The sequence below is a fragment of the Pteropus alecto genome, unplaced genomic scaffold, assembly GCF_000325575.1.
Source record: "Pteropus alecto unplaced genomic scaffold, ASM32557v1 scaffold5, whole genome shotgun sequence".
NCBI classification, from domain to species: Eukaryota; Metazoa; Chordata; class Mammalia; order Chiroptera; family Pteropodidae; genus Pteropus; species Pteropus alecto.
In genome coordinates this window covers 7,669,514-7,692,139 of record NW_006441953.1, presented here as the reverse complement: position 1 = coordinate 7,692,139, position 22,626 = coordinate 7,669,514, and the positions used below count along the sequence as shown (strand labels likewise).

The window sequence follows — 22,626 nt, the reverse complement described above, 5'->3', positions numbered from 1 at the left end:
GGCCGAGATCGCCGGGAGTGGAAGGAGGTTGCACACCGCGAGGCCTGATCCCGTGGGAGTCTACACATTGAAAGGCAAGCCCCTCGGGCCCGCCGCCGGGGACCATCTCCAGATGCACTTCCTCTTCCCGCGCAGGGGGTGGTGCTGAAGGCGGGGCGGGGGCCGGAGCGGCGCGGCGGCCCGCGCAGGGCCCGGCTATTCTGTGCCGTTGTGTGTCCTATCGTCCTGCCACAGAACTCGAACCCATCTTCCTCCACCATTAGCCCGGTGTTCCCTGTGTTTTCTAAAGTCGGCGTGTCTCCAGGTTGCTGCACCCGTGTTGAACCTGCCTTTCAGGAGCCGGCTTCCCCTCGCGTCTGCTTCCCCCATTCACTGTGTGGCCAGCCCTGCCTTGCACCACCGCCGCCAAGACTGCCTCTTATTTACTTTTGCTTTTTCTCTGAGGTCACTTTCTGTGCCTCCTCCAGGTACCATTTCCCGCTGCTTTTCTCAATGCACTCGGCAAGTACCCCCCAAGCCAGACAGGGCCTTTCCTTCACGGGCAAAAATGTGCCAACTTACCTTTTGTCTGTTTTTTCCTACCTCTTTTCTTACTTGTACGTTCTGGCAATCTTTCCTGGCTTTTATCTCTATACATAGATATTTACACGTGTGTCTGTGCTTCCTACCATAGCATCAGCTGTTTAGGGCATAGTTTTTGTCTCATTCCACTCTAGATTATGTGGAGCACCTCAAAGAATGCTTTGTGCATGGCAGATGGAGAAAATATTTGTCCAGTGAGTTAAAATGATGATTAGTGCCAATCTTATGGCCAGCTACCTGTTAACAAATGAAGCTTAACATAGTTGGCCTCCCCCACTGCGTTTCGAATACTATGTTATTGTCCCATGCTAGGATTTTCTCCTTTCTGCCCTTTTCTCTTTGTTGACTTTTTGTTCTTCTTGGCTTATTTACTGCAGGCAAAACAACAAAACCCTACCCCTTCCTTCCAACTCTTCCTGACCCTGATTGTCTTGCTTTCTTCTTTTACCCCAGAGTGTGTGTATTCCTTCCAAAAGCCAGAGGTCCCAGTTTTATAAACCAACTTCTGGTAACCCCAGCAGACAAAGTCTTGAACCAGGTGTTTAAGAAAATGAAGATTTTCTTTTTGTTTCTCTTGTTGAACAGGAGAAGAGAGAGCTCCACAACAAGGCTTAGACTGTTTTGGTGCCAGGGGAAGTTCAGGAAACCACAAGGTCTTCACTTTTCCAGACTCCTTAAAATGGTTTGAAATAGCTTCTGGAGGAAAACGCAAGGTGAAGCTTGTATTACATCTCGAGAAATCGTTTACAGTTGTCCTTAAAAATCTCCTAGACATAGCCTCAAACAAAACTTGTTAATTTAGAGAATTATAATTTATCTCTCAAAAGTGACACTGTCTTTTAAAGAATTGTGATGACTGCCAGGAGTGCTGTTTCTTCAGTATGCTGTCTGCACTACCTAGTATCATTTAAGAGGACCTTAAATAAGTAGTTTATTAAACATCCTACAATCCATATCCATTACCTTATTACATGTTAACGTAATGGGGCCCCTCTTTTGGAGTGGTGTATAAACACTAAAGGGTTCAGCTGAGTCAAGTTTATCAAGTTTATTGTTGCTTTAACAAATGATTAACCCTATATTCATTGTTCTAGACACAGGATAAATACTATAGACTTATTTATTTTTCTAGCAAGTAGTTTCACATATAATAAATTAGAAAAGCAATTGAAATGCGAGGTAAATATATTCCCTTGGAGAATCATCCTGAGCCTCATCTTGAAACTACATGTCAAGTTAAAAATATCTTGGATATTATTATCTGGTAAATGAGAGTTTATTACATGAGGTAGAGGAAAATGCCTGCTTTTAGCTCAATAGCATTTTTGAGTTCAAATTTTACGCTGAAAAGCCTTTGTGATTTTATAACACTGAAAAGAGAGGCATTTTGTTTTTTAATGAGATGACTGGCCTTTACCTGCTATTCTCACTAATAGCTGACTTAATTTATAAAGGCTGCTAGCAAGGGAGCAAAATACCTAGTGATTGGTAAGCCAACATAAAATTCATTGAATGAGAAGGACAGCTGAGCTCTGCCTTCTCGTTCAGCAGCCTCCCAGGTCTGCTCACAGCAGTGGATGCTAGTTGCTCCAGTTGTAGTTGTCTGGCCAATGATGATTATCTTCTGATGTCGGCTGACATGATGTTCACCAATAGGAAAGCAGGAGGCCTGTGCTGACTGCTGTAACATTATGTATGTGAGGTGACATCATCACAGGGCTTGCTTACAACCTCATGAAACCCTCCCCCCCTCACCTCAGGCATCCTCCACATCCAGCCTTTCAGTGCTTTGTATGTTTTTCTGACTTGTTCCCCTCCCTCCTCCAGTGGTGATGGTTATAAGGGTTTTACTGTTTTTATATTTTGTGTTCTGTATTATAGGGTCTATAAGATAGTGTAGGAATTTTTAGAATTAAATATTGTCTGGCTAAGGAAACGTTTTTATCCACTAAATTTGTTTTTAGTAAGGAAAAAAATTAAAAGAAACATTACTTAAAAGAATCGTACATCTACATGTTCTTTCTTTTTGTGAGGTTTAGAAAGTAACATGATGTACAATTTCAGTACTAAAGAACATAAAAGTATTATAAGCCTGTATTAAGATTTTACTCAAAATACAGCATCACAATGTCTATCAAACTTTTAAATGCAGGCTGTTGTTTTTCTTGTGGTGACAGTTGCTTTGCATTGATCTCTGAAGTCCTCCTTGTGACCTGCTGCATGCATTTGTAAGAAAAATGGCTGGAAAATAGTGCAGTCTATGGTCATGAAACAGAAAAGGCCAGAGCCTCATTTAATCAATGACACTACGGCAAATACAAGTTTGGTCAGCTGTCTAGGAAAATACTGTGTCCACATTGTACTCATTATGTACTCATTATTTTGGAGAATCACAGCTCATATTAGCCTTAAGATTGAAAAGCCCAGAGTGTGAAGAACTTAGCTTGTCATTCAATAAACTTCAAAGAGCACTGGGATATTGGCCTAATATGCATCAGGTTAAGAATGAGAAGACTGAGAAAATGTATACAAAAGATTGTGTGGGACTTTTGATCTGAAAACTTTCATGTATCTTTAGAAAATTGAAGTATATTTATGCAGTCCTTGGTTTTTTAAGGATTCCCAGGGATAATGCAAATTATTTTATGATTATATTATTCATCTCTATATTTACATTAGTTATAAATAGTACATGATGGTAAAATTTTTACATAAGGCCTTTCTTTTAATTGGGAGTTAACATTCATGGTCTAGGGAAGACTGCTTGTTGCTTGTAATGTTAGATGATAATTCTAATGGTGTCAGTATCACATAGAAATTTAACTCCAGTTAACTCACTCCAAATCTAAGAGTTGCTTTGAATACTTCCTTTAAAGAAGAATCTTTCAAGTTGTCCAGTGGAAGAGCTGTAAGGGGAATGGAGACTTAGAAATACTTAGGAGGGTATAAAATCACCATCATAATCAGTTTTCAGCCAACAAAGTAAAATGAAAGAATGTAGCACTATTCAGTCAATTCAAGAATTCATCTTTGCTCCACTGATCTGGATATTTTAGGCCCATGTATTTTCTGAGATGAGTTGTCTAAAAATCATCTCAACCCACTTGATAAATGTGTGGACATAGGTGAGCTGAGCCCTTTATTAATAGGAACCAGACAACAGTCCACAGATTTGCCTTAGCTCTTTACCTTTATTATCTTCAAATCTATCTGCTCCCATTTACTTTCTATTTATCTCTGTTAGGAGAGCATAGGAATTTACCTAGAATAGTTACCTATACCACAGATATTAGTTCTATTGACAACCCTAGGAAATTTGAATGAAAATATAACAGCTTTATTGAAATATTAAGACTCATAGCTTTATTCCTTTATCAGTATTCTGATTGTGTGTGTATACAGGTAGGTACAAATGTGCAGTGTTGGCATAGCTACTCGGAGAATTTTTTTAAAAACAGCATTTTTAATTCTATTTTAGAAATAGATTAATCTTGAAAAAAAAAAACAAAAACTATTGCCCTAGAGTAAAAAATGAATTTCTAATTTTAAGTTTATTGAACAAAAACAATCCCAAAGTACGAGTTATTTAAGTTCAAGATTATGTATTTATCATAATTCATTTCTATATTGAGTACTCATGATTTTTGGTTTTAGAAGTTTTTATCCTACTATACGCTATTGGAGTGATGAGTACTTTTAGGAAACCTTTTGTTTATGTAGTCATCTACTGTGAACTTTCTGAAATTTAACTTTAAGCTTATTTGCCCCCAAAAAAGGACAAGTGAAAAAGACTGACACTTATCTTTGCTGAGATGAATAAGATGTGCTGATTAGAAGCAATTTTACTGGATACTCATGGTTTTCTAATACTTTTATTCTATTTACTTTAGGATGTCATAATTTAGTTTTTTCTTAAGCTTTTGTAGAAGAGTTTCTAATGGCAATCTGATAAGAATTATCATTGTCATAATGTATTTTTTGGTGGAGGAACCCTATGTTTTTAATCAGGTTTATGATCACACATTTTAAGTGAAATAATTATAACACCATTTCCTTAAAGATAAATTTCAGATATTCTAGCTCAACCTTTAATTTTATTAACACCTATCATCGAAGTTTTTCTTTTTAAATGATCCTTTGAGTTCTGAGGCTGAATCTTTGAATTAACTATTTGTTAACTCTTAATGGACAATATACAGATCATTCTTTGAAGACAAAAGAGGAGTGAAATTCATGTTTATCATTTATCTTTGTTAGGAGAGTACAGGCATTTACCTTAAAACGTATATGTATGTATGTGTACATGTTTACATGTACATATACATATGTTAAAGTGACTTTTTTTTTAAAAAATGAAAACTGATGCCCCATTAAATACCATTACTTATCTATTGTTTGCTCTTCGAAGAGTATCTTGCTGAGCCAAACATATTTCTAAAATTTGCTGCAAAATAAGTCCTAATTTAATTGATGATTTTGTCAATGTTTTTTTTTTGAACTAGTTAAATAATATAACTTAATGTCTTTTAAAATTGATCATTTAATACTTTAGATTTACCACAATTATTAATAATTTAAAAAATCTTCAGCATGGTTAATCATAGCTGAAACCCTCAAGTTTTCCTGTCTTAGGCCCAGTTGCTTAGCTCCATAGAGGTGGTGTTAAAATGTAAAAGTTTTTAAGATGCTAGGCTCACTCTGACTGAGATGATAGACTTTTTCAGGTAAAGTGAGTTCTGTGGAATTGAATGTTTTGAAGTTGAAAATTTCATGATCTTGTTTTAGGAGGCTCAGTGGCGGGGGCGGGGGTGAGGAGGCCTTGATAAAAAGGTTAATTCCTAAAACTTTTTTTTTTAATATGTGAGACATTCGTTGAAGTCCATTGGTGCCTTAAGAATTTAAAAGCTGGACTATCAGTGGTTATCCTTACAATAAGAGGGTAGGAAGCTCAATAAAAGGTACTCTAATATCAGATTCTATAGTTTCTTCCCAATTTTATCACTTTTTGTCATAGACTTAAAGATCTTAATATGGTAGCTTTTGTTCTTTCTGGAGTAATGATACTAATAATTGATACTTACATAGTTATTTAGTGATTGTAGGCATTCTTTTAAAATGTTTTACATATATTAGCTGTTAAATACTTCCAACCACTCTTTGATGCATTATTTTTTCAAATTTTACACAACAGGAAATGAGCAGTATGGATAAACAAGCTGGGATTTCCACATAGGGATAAATAGGAGAGAAATAGGCTCCAGGCCCAATTTAAGATTTTGTCACCTAGGTCCCAATCATCCTTTATTTGAATAGGAATGCATATTCAATTAATAAAACAATGCACTTGAAAACTTGGCAGCACTATAAACATGCCGAGTGCCTTACATGTTTATACTTGGAGTAATCTCACAAGTGTCTGTTTTTTAATTTTTCACCAAGTGGATCCTGAACACTTAAGGCCAGACTATGAAAAACACCTATTAACATTATAATGAACATTAAACTGTGTGGATAAATACTTTAATCATTAAGTAATTATTTTCTGAATATTATTTGTTCAGTATCTATCAACATTTTTATAACTGGAGAAAGCCATGCCACCTTTATTGATACTCCTATCATAAAAGACTCGTTTCATTTCAAACAAACCATGACACACAGACTTGGAACATTTCTTATAAAGTATACTTTTTCTGTCTGCTTTTCCAAACTGTTAGCCTCATATACTCAGCTTGGTTTTAGACTCTGGGACTTTGTTTCCACCTGGTGCTGCCTGCGTGCGGCAGGCTTTCCTCCAGGCAAGTTTTAGTAGCTACTGGCAAAGAGCCGGAAGTAGCTGACAGGAAAAAAAAATGTGTGGGTTGGGGATGTCCCTATTCTTAGAAGTAAGCCCCTACAATGTGAATTAAAGAGTACTTTTGTTTTTGTTTTAATTAGTTTTATTTTTTTTCCTCATTAAAAGTAAAAAAATATCTTACTTTTGAAATGAAAACATTAAAAACTATAAAGTTACAGGAAAGAAAATGCCTTTAATTCTTATCCAGAGGCAACCAGTTATTTTGCCATCTTTCCTTCGGCCTTGTTTCTACGTTTCTTATATACTTGAGGTCATTCAATATATGTCCCCGACAGCAAGTTCCCTGTCTGTGATGTGCCAGGGACTGTGCTGGGCACTTTACATTCATTTACATTCTAGCTCCTTACAACTTTTTATGTTGCTCTTTTTTTCTCTTTACATTATAAACATATTTCATGTCACTAAAACCTTTCCATAACTATAATTTTTAGTGGCTACTTAATATTTTATAGTTTAAGCATAAATTAATTTAGGTAACCAGTCCCTAAATATTGAACACGTTAAGTTTCTGGTATTTTGCTATTAGAAATAGTCCTCTGAACATCTTTGTATATTAATCTTTTCACTTATCTGATGACTTTGGGGTAGGTAAATATAATCTATAATTTAATGACTCTCTTTAAGGTTTATGATATCTTCAGCCAGGTTGATGTCTAGAAAAGTTGGACTAATTTATACTTCACACCCTTGTTGGCATTGAAGATGATCACATTTTTTAAAATTTTGATAAATTAATGTAAAAGGCGATATCCTATTACTTTATATTTATTTTATTTCTAGTAAAATTCAAAAAATATACTTGTGTTTGTTTTCCATTTATGAATTATTGGTACCTGGCTTTTCCTAATGAGCAATCTGCTTACACTTGGGGTATTACAAAGCTATTAGCCTGTCGTCCAGCATGACTACTAGCTGCAAATAATTTCTTCTCCAGAATTTCTGTGGCCTCTACTACACTAACTTCTACATTTGGAGCAGAGCAGATCTAGCAACTAGTGTAGTATATGAAATGCACAGTTTTCCATTGCCATCTAAACTAAGAGAAATACCTGTACTTTCAACTTATGCTTGTTGAGGTCAACAGCCCCAGAGAGGAAGGAAGGAGAAAAGGGCTCCTGCTCAGTGTGGGGAGGGAGGTGTTAGTCTCTTTGACTTCCTGCTAATTTTTGGTCTCTCTTATTTGCATTGAGTTTTCATTATTTTTACAGGTGTGGTGATGAATGTTCACTGTGGTGTTGTAGTGTAGTAATTAAGCTCATGCACTCTGGAGTTCGTGTGGCAATGTTCAAGCCACGGTTCTGCCACATAGGAGCTGAATGACCTTCTTGCTCACAGGTCAGTTAGTGCCTCTCTGCTTCAGTTCCCTCGTCTCTAAGTTGGGAGGTGATGATAATAGCATTGGAGATGGTGATGATGATGGAATCAACCATAGCAGGTTGTGAGGTTTAAACGATTAATTATGTATTAAGCCCTTTAAACAGTGCCCAGCACATACCTTTTTTTATCTTTATTGTTGTCTGCACCTTAGACTCTGGCATCAAGATGGAAGAAGGAGACTATAGAATCAAATTCCTGAGGTAACCCCAAATGGCCTTGCAATGGATCCTCCAAATAAAACATAAAGAGCCCCATTACTTAGGAACCACTACCAAGGTGTAGGCACTTACAGGGAAAAAAAGAAAATATATAGCATGGATTCCACTTGCTGGAAACCTGTAATCTACTTTGAAAGATCCTGGCAAAAGAAAACATTGTTAATATAAATGTGGCTTAATAAAAAGTGTGGAAGCCAGCTGTACCGTGAACATTTGGAAACATTCTTAGAAGCTCTGCTTTATCTTCAGTCATAAGTAACAAACAGTATAAAGTAGACTCAGTCCGGGTAATTACTATTACTATTATAATTACTATTACTATTACTTAAAACACCTGAGATTATCTTATTTAATAATTTATTCAACAAAAGTGTGATAGTGTCTATACATGTTACTCATCCTAAAGGTAAAATCACTCTCTGTCCATACATGAAAATGATAGTGGCTGAAACTTTTGGAGTAATGAGCCTGCAAAAATAAGAGACCATCATATATATCGATTTTCTCATAGGCCTGAATCGTGGTAGGCCTGAAGTAGAGAAACCTCTTATGAATCCTTTCTTTAAAGTTCCCAGCTCTCTCATTCTTGAGACAAAGAACTCAATCAGGAGTTTGCAGGAATAGGAGCGCTTCTTCCATGTGCTCATTTGTTCCCCTCTTAGCTCCTGTTGGAGGACGTCATCAACTGCGTGTTGACTTTGACCTGAGAGCTGGACCTGGGCAATCAGGATTCTCACCCCTCCTCCCCTCTGTCCTTGGAATGTCCATCCCGCCCACTATTCCCATTTTAGCAGCCACTTCAAGGATGCCTTGAGAGAGCACTCTGGACGGTATACATGGCTGAACTACATTAAGGCCTCTATGTAAACACTTAAGACTCTGGTGGGTGGATGTGGAGATCTACTTGTCATGCAGCACCCAAGACAAGTCCTATATGTAAGTTCTCTTGCTTATTAAACTGCTTATTAAGTTCTCTATCCAAGTCTGGGGTTGGCATTGTAGTTGGCAGCTTGCCCCCCTCTTTGTGACAGGACATGAGTGATTGGAGATGTTTTATAACTAGCCTCCAAGCAGTAGCACTTAAGTCATAAGTGGGCTGTCTCACTTGCTGGGCCTCTGTCAACTGTGGGTTATTCCCTTTTCAGACCTAGTATTGTGGGTACTTGGAATTTGTGATACTAACAATAGCAGTTTTGACTTGGAGAATGACCTTAAAGGTCCGGGAAATGAAGCAATTTTTTGTTTTGTTTTGCTGAGGTCAAATTTGGGAAGCATTCATTTGTCAGAGCAGTTAACTTTGTGCTTCCTCTTGCTGCCTGGTAGGTAGGAACGCTCACGAAGACATAGAAACTTTATGCTCAACCCGTGGTACTGACTATGAAAGTAAGAGAAGATTAAGAAGATGTCAAAAAACATGGGCTTAATCAGAAAAACTAGATGGCTTATAGAATTTTCTAGGTTTAAATAGATGGCTTTAAGGAGTGTTCTTCAAACTTTTTTGCTCATACCCTCCTAAAAAAGTTTGAAAAACTATGCACTGCCTTACACCTTTAAAATTTCATAAGTTGAAATACATTAATTTTCAGTAAGGATAGAATAAATAAATAAGATGAGGACTGGCTAATTACAATAAATATTTCATGACATGATAAGATAGGTTTATCTACTTTATCGAATAATGCACAGTGAATCTGAAGTCACAAAACATTTTTATCCATGGGTTTGTTTAATTGGTACCTCCAAAAACATCCCACATTCCACATTGATACATTTAAAAGAATCAGTATCACTAATCTATATTGCTTCTGGTTGTTTTGAATTAAGAACACCCAAATATTCAGAATGTAGAGGGTCTAATAAGAAAAAAATGAAGATTACCATTCTGCCTTAATACCACTATTCATTTTTACTTTGCTTTGGAGCTAGAAGGAGAGAGATGGATGGGTAGGCTTTCAAGTTTCTTAAACTATGTTTTCTTGACTGCAGAGAAGGTTATAAATCATAATATTTCTGTGTGTTGTCATTAGGACTACTCTCCTACTTGGATAAAGCTTTCTTGACTTGGTCATCCATTGGCAGAACCTGAGGACTTCCTTAAGAGTCCCCTTTCTGCCCATTCCACTTGGGGTAGTTATGATTGTTTGAAGACTGTTCTCCATATTGACCTGAGGGTTGTATCCCTCCATCAGTCCTTTATAAATTCTAGTTCTGACTCTACTTGTATTTTATCTCCACTTCTGCATAATCGTCTTGTATGCATTTGAAAATGTATTCTTTTTTTTTTTTTTCTTTGCAGCAGAAAAGAATAACTTTATTGGAAGGGAGAGTAAAGCAACAGTACACTTCCAGATGTGAAAGCGGGCCGGGGCAAGAGAAGGGTGGCTCGTGAGCAAAAAAAATGGATATTATATCCTCCCTCGGCTTTTTTTTCTAAGCCTTTTCTGAAACATCATTTGCATACAGCCCACTAGCAATCCACATGGATACTTCTGAAAAATAAAAAAGTAGGACTCCCACAATTTTAGTTTGAACAATTAAATATTACCTACTAGGAAACTACCCAGAAATTTATTAAAGCTTACTAAAATTTAGCATACAGAGATTTAAATGAACAAGTCTGTATTAGGGAATAACACTGGCAGGGTGGAGTTCTAGTTTAGTATTCTGCTAAAAGGTCTGCCACATGGTATTTTATGATTTCTGATATTTTGTGATTGCACCACTTTGATTAGTACTTGGTTTTCCATTTCTTTGTAATTACCGAGTTCTCTTGGAATATAAATGTTTGAGAACCATACTCCATCTCCTGGATCCTTAACCAGATATTTGAGCCAGACTCATCTGGAGAGTTTCTGTCTCCCAGAATATACATACATACACACAGGGTTTGTCTCAGAAACTCAGAATTAGCAGGTCAATGGGGGGCCCTGGTACTGTAAAAATCTTCCCAAGTGATTCTTCTACTTACTCTAGGAGAAGCATTGCACCTGTTGATGTTGATTCCATCCCATGTCCTTTTGGGTCTGTCTTCTCAAAACACTGATTTCACAAACTGAACTCTTCCTTTTCTCTATCTCTTGTCATCTGGCCAACACACACCTCTCCTTCTTTAGCTCTAAATCACAACCAAGTCCTGTGTGGTCTGGCTCTTAAATTCCATTTCTTTCTATTCATTCCTATTGCCATTGGCCTCCTTTGGGCCCCCACCACTGCTTTTTGTCACCTCCATTCTCTTCCTGGGCTTTCAGTATTAGTCACAGATCTGATCATGTCACTCCGGTGGTAAAAAACCTTCAGTGGTTTCCCATTGTCTACCTATTGTCTACAGGACAAATCCAAATTCTTTTGATTGGTTTGAAAGGCCAGTCAAAATCTGACTCCAAAATACCTTCCTAGTGTTACCTCTTGAAGTCACTTGAAAGCTTCCATCCCATGCCTACCTATTCAGATGCAGATTCCAAATATTTTCTCCTTCCCACCCATCAAGATCCATTGTGCCTTCCTTTGTGCCTTCTTTTGTGCTTTGCTGGCACTGGACTCAAATAGATTCATATTTTCTCTTCTAGTTTTCAAGTCAGTGCTTATTGTAGAATTTGGCTTATAGTTGCACATTTTCTTGTTTGCGTGTACAGTGTGTTGAATAGATGAATGCACATATGCATGGATACACAGGCTATTCATTCACGTTCAAATGTGATTTATTATCCAGTATATCTTTATATTGTCCGTAAGTGGATCAAGGGAGACTCTTCAGTTCCTTATTGAAACAATAATAAAAATGCTTAGTTTATTCTCTTCACCTAATTTTATTATTTTTATTATTAAGAGTAAAAGATATTGATTTAGCATGACTAATTCTTAGTCAAAGACTTCCCTAAAGTGGAGGAAAGGTAGGATTGCACGCACAAGGGGAAAAAAAAAACAGGAAGAAAATAATACCAAAAAGGTAAAAAGTAGTTGTCTAAAGGTGGTAAAATGATGGTTATTATTCCATAATGTACTTAATGTTTTTATAATAGAAGATAAATTTAATTTTACAATGATGTGTTATCTGGTATCAAATAACAGACACGTCAAAAAAAGTGCATTTTAAAAGAAATATTAAAATAAGCACCACAGTTAAACATCAGGTAGTTTGTGACAACACTAAACTACACATTCTTACTCCAAATTAATGTTTTCTTAGATTAAGGTAGAGATAAGTTATAATGTTGATGTCACCAAAAATTTCTGTCTCTTTCTCAGATAATAAATTATATAGTTTGATTATTTTTTAATAGGAAAGGGTTATAGTTCTTTGAAGGAGAGGGATAAAACATTAATTTGACTTTAACATTACAACTTTTATGCATAGGCTTCAGGAATGTATATAAGAAGGCAAAGGTTCCCCAAGGACAATAGTCACCTACTCTAATAGAGATAAAAGATTGAACATAAACCTGTCCCTAGAGAGAGAAAAATGAATAGGATAATTGGCTCCGGGGCCTGGTGGCACCTGGAAACAGATGCTGCACTCATCCCTGGAATACTTCATTAACAAATATGATCCTGTACTGCAGAATGCCTGGGAGATTGTGTCTGAGTTAGAGGAGCCAGAAGGATTTTGTTATTCTTTGAAATGAAGGTTACAGGGGGCCAGTATAGTCCAGAGGCCAATCTGTGTGGATCCTGCGGACCTGGTGTGTCTGATCTGGTAAGAAGTCTCAGGGATCTGGTTGGGGACAGTGTGATGAGGGCCTTTTCACAGGACTGCTTTGTAGAGCCAGTCTTATCAGTCTTGGGTTTTACTTTGGACTCTTGCTTCTTCTGGACTATTAGAAGAGACGGAGACGGAGATGGAGGATTGCCATTGAGTACACCAAAGCAGTGTTTCGTTTTGTTAATAGTGTTTTGTGGTTTTTACCTTACCTGTTTCTAGGAAGACTTGCCATTTCATCGCCTTCCTTTCCTCTCAGTTGTCTCGATCGTCAAACTAAAGGGCACAGGAGAGAGAAAGGAGGTTGGAGGAGAGTAGTTACAAATCATATGGGTACAATTTTTTAAAATCTCTGTAAATGAGTGATGATCTTTTGGATCTATCCTTCCTGTAAATTTAGACAAAACTTCTGCCCTTAAGCCACAGACAACTTCAATGAGTATTCTTTTTGGATGCTAGAAAACAGATGATAGGTTAGAAATACCCTAGAAGAGCAAAAAAGAAAATACTAAATACTAAGGAAAATATTGCACATTAATAGGTTTTAAGTATATTAGGCTTGATTTTTCTGTCTTAAAAATATTATTTTCTCAAAAGACAATTTTTCGTAAAGGAAATTTAAAGTTGAATCTGCTAAGCATTTGTGACTTTCTTCTGTAACATCAGAAGTAAAGATAGATCTAGCTCCTTTCAGGCGATATTCTTTAAGTGAAGCTTTTTCCTATTGTAGAAATTAATTTTTTTTAAGTTTGAAAACTACTCCAATAATAAAGTATAAGAAGTTATACATAGTTTTATATTCTAGAGCAACATGTTTCTATCAGTCTGATCCCATAATTACAACTAGCTAAGCATAAAATGTTCTGACTAGCATAATCTCTGTAGGTGCAGTTCTTTTCAGTGGAGAATGTGGGCTCTATAATTGTACCTGGCTTTTTATAACATTAAAACAAGAATTTTTACATTATAAACTTGTAAACTTTTAAACATTCAAATTTTTATATATGTATTATAAATGCTGAGTAAATATTTACATTTATTTGAAATAGGTTTCAGTTTTAATGCTTTATAATGTAAATATTATAATTTAAAATAAAATTTTATTATTATTATTTTTTAATTGAGCAAATGTTGATTCTAATATCTTTAGTTCTGCTGTGACAGTAAGAAGTTGTCAACACATGGTAACTGCTGTCTAGGTTCTGATTGTGAGTGTTATTTCATGTGGATAATTCAGGCAAACCAGAGAGTTGCTTTTTTGGACTTGCATTAAGTAAATGAAATAACACTCACAATGGAAAATTGAATGAAACAAACCGGAAAAAAAAAAAGCTCTACCATGTTTTTGAGAATTATATCATAGCTAAGGAGTAGAAAGCTTGGCCTCAGAGATCTATGAGTTCATCATCTGACTAAACTTTTTGTACAGAATATTTCTTCCCCACAAAACATTTGCTGCTCAGAGGCTCCTTTTTCCCAGTGGTGCTGGAGAAACAAAGTATAGGGATTCTGAAGCTGGTGAATTATGCTTATCCTGCCTTTTCACAGAAAATAACAAAAATTGGTGCAACTGGATGCCCCCTTCAGGATTAAATTTTACTTAGTGGAAAAAAGACTATAGAGGCCCCTTTTTTGTGTATAGTTTATCATATCTAGAGATGCTGTAATAGATTTAAACTGTTTTCCATAGGTAGTTGCATATAACAGCTCCAAAAGTCTTGTTTATAAGCAAAGTCTAGGACATTTGGAATGTAGCCATTTTCTGAAGTATCTCTATAAGTTATGTTTTCATTAATCTTGCCATCAATAGTTTGCTACTTGTCGTCAGTAGTTAGCTTAAATTCTTTTTTCATGTGAAAATGAAAAGCCGTACTCTTGTTTTCTCGTGAGTTCATCTGAGCTTAAAGATTTAATATCATCTACCTCGTTTTCTGAAATTTATGTATACATTTTGTTTCATCAATTTTAGGCACTTAGAGGCCTAGAATTATGGAGATAAACATATAAGATTTAATTAATGTAGCGAAGTATTACAATTCCTTTTGATAAAGCAAAGACATTTTCTGTCACAGAAACATTTTTAGAAGGAATTAACTTATATCAGTTGTAGTTTCTACTTTTAATGGATAAGCCTGGGGCAAGTGACTTTAAATAATATATTGTAGAAAATTTAAGAAACATAAATAAACAAAAAGAAGAAAATAAATGTCACCATGATTAACACTAACATTTAAGTGCAAATCTTTTTAAAATTCTCTCTTTCCATCTATCCATCTCTATGTTTTTCTTTGTAACAAAAATATTATCATAGAGTTCATACCATATTTTTCAGTAACCTGACTTTTTAAAAAATATAGATTGGGCATTTTTCCATGTTGTTACTTTCACCAAATTGTAAATGGGGAGATTGTTTCTTTAATATAATGTTCCAGCTGATCTGTGAAAAGTCTGGGGAGATGCATATCACTTTTTTCAATCAGCCTGTTAGTTTCTATCATTCTTAGAAGGAAAAAGAAAATCGGTAGCTTTAAAAGAGCAAAAGAATACACTGAATAATGGTATTAAGATGGTTTCAAGTTTGACTGGTAGAATAAAAATGCAATAAATTTCAGGTTATTTTCTTCATAGATTAAGCCCTCTATGGGTAATACTCATCAGTTTGCTGTGCAGAATATACCCATCATTCAAGGAACTATGTTGAGATGTTTTCAATATCAAATAGCAAATATAATTAAACATAAAACGTTTAATTATTTCATATAATAATAAGTCTGGTTGGAAGCCTCTTTAGTTGTTCAGTGGTTTAATAACATCATCAGTGATCCAGGTTCTATCTGAGTTTTTGTCTTGCCATCCTTAATACTGTTAGCAGTATTTTCTTCATGGTCACAATAAAGCTGCTATATCACCAAACATCTGTCCTTACTCCAACTTCCCAAGCAGAAGGAAGAGGCAGCTGCAAAGAAACCTTATTTTAGTTTTCTTCTTTATCAAGGAGAAGCTTCCAAGCCAACTTACTGTTAGTAAGTTTAAATAAGGATTTGCTTATATTATTACTGTAACTTCATCTCACTGTGTCACATGCCTCACTTCTGGACTATCACTGGCAAAGAGGTTGGGATTGCTTTGCCCATCCTTAGACTACTGATAAAGAGATTGATTGCCTTAAGATGCTTCTACTAGTCTTGCTCTGTCTTTCAGGGCCAGGCACATTGTCCTCCAAATAATATCAGGTTAAGTTTTCTGTTAGCAAAGGAAGAGAATTGGGTTGGCTGTTAGGTTATCCTCAACTGTGCTAGTATAAGAACATACACTCTGAGAAGAAAGAAAAGATTTAAGACTGCTGTAAAATTCATTTTGTTGCTTTTTACATGCTCCCCCCAAACAGAATGGTCTTATTAAAAAAATGGAAATACTGATTTATGTGTTTTGATGTTAACTGTAAATTACTGTGTAAATTACTCTTTAATCTCTGAAGACAGAGTTCTAAATACTGACATTCTAATGGAAGTGGAAGAATAATACCTAAACAAAGGACAGACAAATGATTAAGAAAGAACCATTCTACATATTAGATCACACGAGATTCCTAAACTTTGAGCCAACACTGACAAAGTATGGGGATCACTGCTACCGAAATGTATCATTCATCTTCTGAACCTCAGTTTCCTCACCTGTAAAATGAGGAAATAATAATACTGACCCGATAGTGTTGTTGTGTTGATTAAATGAGTTAATGTATGTAAAGTATTCACTAATGCTCTATAAGTTTGTTATGTTACCGACTTGATGTTAAATGTGTCAGTATTTAACATTTTACACAGTACATTCACATTATCGCATGGTCCCTTCATTTTGACCATGTGAGGAAGGAATTTTCATCCCCATTTAATAGATGAGAACATAATCCTTTAAGTCCCAGTCACGTATGAGCAAAACAATGATTCTGTTTATCTTTTTAGTTATGAATTTGTCTTTTTAGTTATTATTTTACTTACGCTATAAGCAGAAATTATACTATACGTGCGATGTACACATTCCGAAATTATATGGTTCATAAGATCCCATTTGAAAGTACGAAGAAGGGAAAGGAATGTTTGGTTAATAGATAGCAGGTACTCTAGGAGTTAATGACACTCAACAGGAATAATTATAATCATTCACTGCATTAAATTGTTGGGATTGATTTAGATACATAAATAGGCCAACTCTAGAGTGAGAGTAGAAACGGAGGTAAAGATCACAGTATATGCTATGACAGGATCCTGTGCTTTCAATATACTCTATACTTGTGGATTTTGCATCTGTGACGAACAGGTCTAATGGAAGGATAGCAGATCCAGTCTTGTGAATATGTGTTGACACTAGGAATGTTAAGCTCAGTGCAAAAGGGAATCCAAGGTCACTAGAAAGCCCTCAGGAAGTCCAATCTGATTTGGCATGACCGCAGGCAAAAAGAGATATTTGAACTTTTAAAATTTACTTTTGATTCATGTTCAAAAGTAATGATATTCATCATTATGAAAACTATGTATTTAAAATAACTTGATGGCTTTATATCTGGATATTGTACACCTTTTTTTATTTTTAAATTTGCTTCAAAGGCAATGTTATCTCATCTTATCTTCTGCCAAAGCATTTTGTAGAAGGATCAACAAGTTAGTCAAGGAATTTTTTTATAGTTCAGGAAATTGTTTTGGCAAAGTGCAGCCATAGGTTGAGTGACATGGACTATTTAATAACAGGGTAAATGACATTTCGACTGCCACCTGCAGATCTGAAAATCAGATAAAGAATTCATCCTCATCGGGTCTAATAAAGTTTTAGCTGATCGTCAGGAGTGTTCAGAAATGTTTCAGAGATGGATGCCATGCTCTAGGATGAGAAAAGGACTGGCTGGGGATATCATCGGGGCATTAAGAGAACCTGGAGCAGTTATTGCTGTCCTGGGACTTGCACTCAGAGAGCAAAGTAGTCCACTGGGTCGCATTCTGCCTGCTCCTGGGCTTTGACAGCCTGAGTTCACATTTCACTCTTTGTGTTTATTCACTCTCACACTTAACTAAGTCACGCACAGCAATTCGTGTTGAGGTGGAGAAGCAGGCCCGAGGAACTGTGTGAATGCATAGATAAGCAGATAAAGATGACATAGTATACTATTATGGTGAGGCATGGTATCCTTTTTGTACTTATTTACACAGACCTTAGGTTCACTTGACACAGGGCTGCTGATTGGGTGTCACCCGAACATATGCATTGTGAAAAGTCAGCATGGCTCCAAGTTCTGCTTTTCCTCTTGTACTGAGGACCAGAAGAAAAGCAGGTTTGGGAGACTGAGGAGTGTTGTTGATTGTCATGTGTTCCCCTGCACTATGTGGCATACGGCTCAGATAAAAACTCCCTATATTGCAGGGGACATATGTCCATTGTTTTCAACCAGTAACAAGTATGGATTATATTCTAGAAGGCTCTTCCATCCCAGGTTCTAATTCATCACCTGGATAAATTAGTACTGCGTACCTCTAATCTAGGTTTCTTGTAAGAGGTACAATCCATTCCCATTACTTGCAGTAATGTTATATAAAGTCACTGGGAACACGGAATTAGCAAATTCTGAACCATTGCTCCCAGGGGAAATATAGGGTTAAGTTCTTAAGGAAGCCTCAGGTCATAACATTTTAGTCAGTCAACTGATCAACACACAACCTTGTTTTATGTGTGTTTCTGTTTAAAGACGTCTTATTGAATATGTATTGTTGATTCATCAGCGTTTAACCCACAGCCGATAGCATTCTAACTCCTGCCTGAACAAAGCTTATCTGACACATGTATTTCTCCATAAGGCACATCGCAGCCTTCTTGTACTTAGGAGCACTAGACAACATTTCAGCACTCGAGGCCATTTTAAACACAAATCACCAATAAAAGCACAAAAAAATGCAAAATATGTGGCACTAAGTAGACTGAAAAAAAGACATTGTTATAATATGAGAATTGAAACAAGAAGGAAGAATATTATCTTATTTGACCTCATCTGAGAACGCAGTCACCGGACAACTCAAATTAGTTACCACTCTATGCATGACCACAGTTGGCGTGACGAAAGTGCTGTGAGTAGTAGAGATTTTGTGGTGAAAAATAATGGATGGGTTAATTTGCAATAATGAGAATCAACTTTCAGTTGTAGGAAGCAACATCTAAAGTCCAACACTTCATACTTACTTCCTGGGTAACCCTAATTTGTAAGGCAGAATCCTAAGAAGGATTCTGCCTTACAAATACTTTTTCACAGAATCCTGAAAAGGCAAATTTCTCTTCATATAGACAACTGGTCTTTTCAAATTTACATTGCAAAGCATGCCTTTAGAACTAGAGATTTAAAATTTTTATTAAAGGAGATAAGAATTAAATTTTTTTTTAAAAAAATTGTGGTTTCCCAAGGGAGAATCCAGACAGCATTGGGGGAAAGGGTGGATAATTGCAAATGCACATATGCACATACATACACACAGTGAATCCTTTGCCATTGCATTTATGAAGGTGGAAGGTGATTGAAGTGTGTTTGCTGGAAATTTTAAGTAATGCTTTAAAGAATTCTACTGAGTATTTAATAAGGATATTAACTAACAGTTATTGAGAGCCTACTCTTGGTGTACGAAAGGTTTTATGAAATTCAACTTGCTTTAACTCTGTTTTACAAAATAGGCTTTGTGAGGACATGTTGTGCAGCTTAGGAACCTCAGGCGCAGAGAGGATAAGTAACTTGCAAAAAGTTATTCAGCTGGTAATCAGTAGAGATGGACTTCAAACCCAGACAGGCCAGGTCACCTATTGTGCTGTACTTCCTTTCCCACTTTGGCCTATGACCTCAGCACATTACGGGAAAAATCACAGAAACCCTTTTCAAAGAGAATATTTTAAAAGGTACAGATGATGGGAGAATGAGTTTTATTTTGTCAAGGAAGGTCCAAATCAGCAGAAACACACTGTACAAAATAACAGTTTTTAAAAAGTTCGGATGGTATCTTTTGAATTGGACTCTTATTCTAATACTTTATAGCACTATAATGCTCACGTAACAAGCTAAAAACAGCTGGAAAATGCTGGCTCACTTTAAAGAGTTTAAATTTTTTTCTTTGAGTAATCCTTTAATGTTTATTTATATTCTAGGCTCATTTCATAATATGACATGAAGGTAAAATTTCTACTAAAACATTAATCTTAACTAATAAACAGCCCTTAACTAGTTCTTCCAATTGGAATCAAGTACTAAATCTAGAATTTCGTATCAGAAATACAAGAACTTCCTTAATTGTCCTGACGCTGATCAGCACCTAAAGGTCTAAAAAGTTATATTCAAGCCCTGAAAACAGCCTTAAACATTGAGGTAGGCATTCTGTTTTTATGCCTCTAAAAAAAAAAAATATATGTGATGTATGTTAGCTATTTGTATGTTCTTAACAAAGCTCAATTAAAGTCAAGATTCCGAGGGAAAGGTCTTCTTTTTCTCCTCCCCCGCCCTGCCCGAAAAACCTTTACCCTCCCCGAAAAACCTTTACCCTCCCCCAAAACCTTTTGTAGACCCTTATGTATCCATTTAAAGTATATTACTGAAGAATATATCTTGACAGAAAATGTACATCGTATATTGCCTATAAAACAGCATGGCCAATTTGTAAAACATGCTACAAAGCAGCAGGAGTTGCTATGGTTGGAGGTAGTTACATTGTGTTACAAGGGCGGGAGTTGCTATGGGTTACCAGCAGTTACAAAGTTACAAAGCATGGGAGCTGCTAGAGGGTATAAACAGTTACATTAGATGCTTAGAACAAAACAAGGGAAAGTGAGTCATTAGTCAATTTCAAGTACAGTCCATGCAGCAAGCATGTTTACAGAAGCAGAACAGAGAGGTGTTTAGCCTTTTGGATGAAAATTCCTCTTCAGTAGAATCAGTAGACTTTGTTATGCCAAACATTGTATTTTGGGTACCTTAAAATATATTATTAATATGATATAAATTGAGAGTCCGAGTTTGTTTTTCTATATCATTGCAATTAATTCCAGTGGTTAAGCATTCATTGTGGTGGAGTTTTCATCTTAAGAAAGCCAAATACACTCCTGCTAAAAGCAGAAGCATGGCAAGTCTTCAGTGAAGGGGCCAGCACCTCTCTCAACCTCCCAGGAGCTGCTTTAATGAACTAAGGTGATAAACAATAGAAATTATGATGTGTTAAATGAGATGGGAAAATTGCCAGTAGATGTTTCCTTAACCAAAATATGACTCAAATTGTCGTTAGTCCAGAGTCGAGATAGAAGAATTTTAGGATCTTCTCTTTTATATTCGCAGCAAGGAGATAGGAAAGAAAATGACAAAAGAATTTCTAGGGGGAGAAAATCATCCAAAATATCTATATTCAGCAAAATGTCCATTAAAATGCCTGGAATTAGCCATATTAAAGTTTTACTGAGTCTAACTAAAACTAAGAGAGAAATTTGGTACTTAGTTGCCTATTATCTTTATAATTCTACTGTGGATAGTCTCTAAAAGCATTTGTTCAACATTCTGCAGTTATCATTCTTTTAGTTTATTTTCTTAACTTTAATTTTATTTTTTATAAATAATTAAAAATAGGAATAGTATAAAATTAGAAATATACAAAGGTATACATACATTAAAAGGGTATTCGACGTGAAGGACTGTACCCCTTTCAAAGCCACAGTGCTCTTCCCTGTGGATATCCAGTGTATCCTTACAGAGATGTTTAATGCACATAAACACAATTACAAAATGCAGTTGATTCTCAGTATTCGTGGTAGATGTGTTCTATAAAGTCGCCACAAACACTGAATTAGCACATACTGAACCATTGCACTTAGGAGAAATACAGGATTGGGTTCCAAAGAGCCAGTCACAGATTTTTTTGATAACTGATCAATACATACATTATCTTGTTTTATGTGTGTATCTGTTTGAAGACACCTTATATAATATATAGTTGGCCCTTGAGCAATCCAGGTTTGAATTGCGTAAGTCTACTTCTACATGAGTTTTTGACTGCATTTCGACTGAACCATGATGTTCCAGGGTTCACTCCAGGGCTGGGCATCCGCGGAATCAGAAGGCCAACTGTGGCTCAATGCGATTTTCGCGTCAGCTGGAAGTCGGCACCCCTCACCTTCTACATTGTTCAAGGGTCGGCTGCATATTGTTCATTTGTTAACATTGAACTCAAAGCCAATGGCACTCTCATGCTGGAAGAATGAAGCTTATCTAACACACGAAGTTTCTCCATAAAGCACATCACAGCCTTTGCTTAGGATCATAGGCGGCATTTCAGCACCCGGGCTATTTTACACAGCAAAATCGCTAATAGAAAAGCACAAAAATGCTAAACACATGGCACTAAGTAAGACCTGAAAGGACACTTCTTTATAGTGTGAGCTGAAACAAGAGGCAAAGAGACCATCTGACCTCAGCTGGGCATATAAATGCGGGTGTATCGCGACTCAAATTTTTTGTCACCCTCTCTATGTCCATAAATGTCAGTGGAATTGCTCCAAGTATTGATTTTGGGGTTATAAATAAATTTTGGTGAGTAGAATTTGTAAATATGGGATTTGTGAAAAAAATGAGAATCAACTGTATATTTTTTTCTCTAATTTTAAACACAGATGGTAGTATACAATACATAATGCTCTGTACCTTGATTTCTTCACTTAATGCTACATCTTAAACATTTTATACACACATATCATTTCAGTAAAAAAGGGGCTTCTGCATCATATATCATTGTTGAGGCTGCATATTAGTCCATTACTTGCACATTATGTTGTTTCCAATTCTTTATTATTGGAGATACTGGATATGATGTCTATGTAGGGTATACATGGATCAA

At 36.1% G+C, this 22,626-nt stretch overlaps 1 protein-coding gene across 5 annotated transcripts in view; it reads left to right on the top strand.

Moving 5' to 3' along the window:
• The window catches only part of ELOVL6 (ELOVL fatty acid elongase 6), a 111,095-nt gene that overhangs the window by 2,485 nt on the left and 85,984 nt on the right, over positions 1 to 22,626 (top strand). Inside the window, exon 2 of one of the 5 annotated variants that reach the window (XM_025051833.1) lies at positions 1,168 to 1,295. The exons of the other annotated variants lie outside the window; for them this stretch is intronic. The gene's annotated coding sequence lies outside the window, so the exon portion shown is untranslated. The remainder of the gene's footprint in view (positions 1 to 1,167; positions 1,296 to 22,626) is intronic. 5 annotated transcript variants of the gene reach the window in all.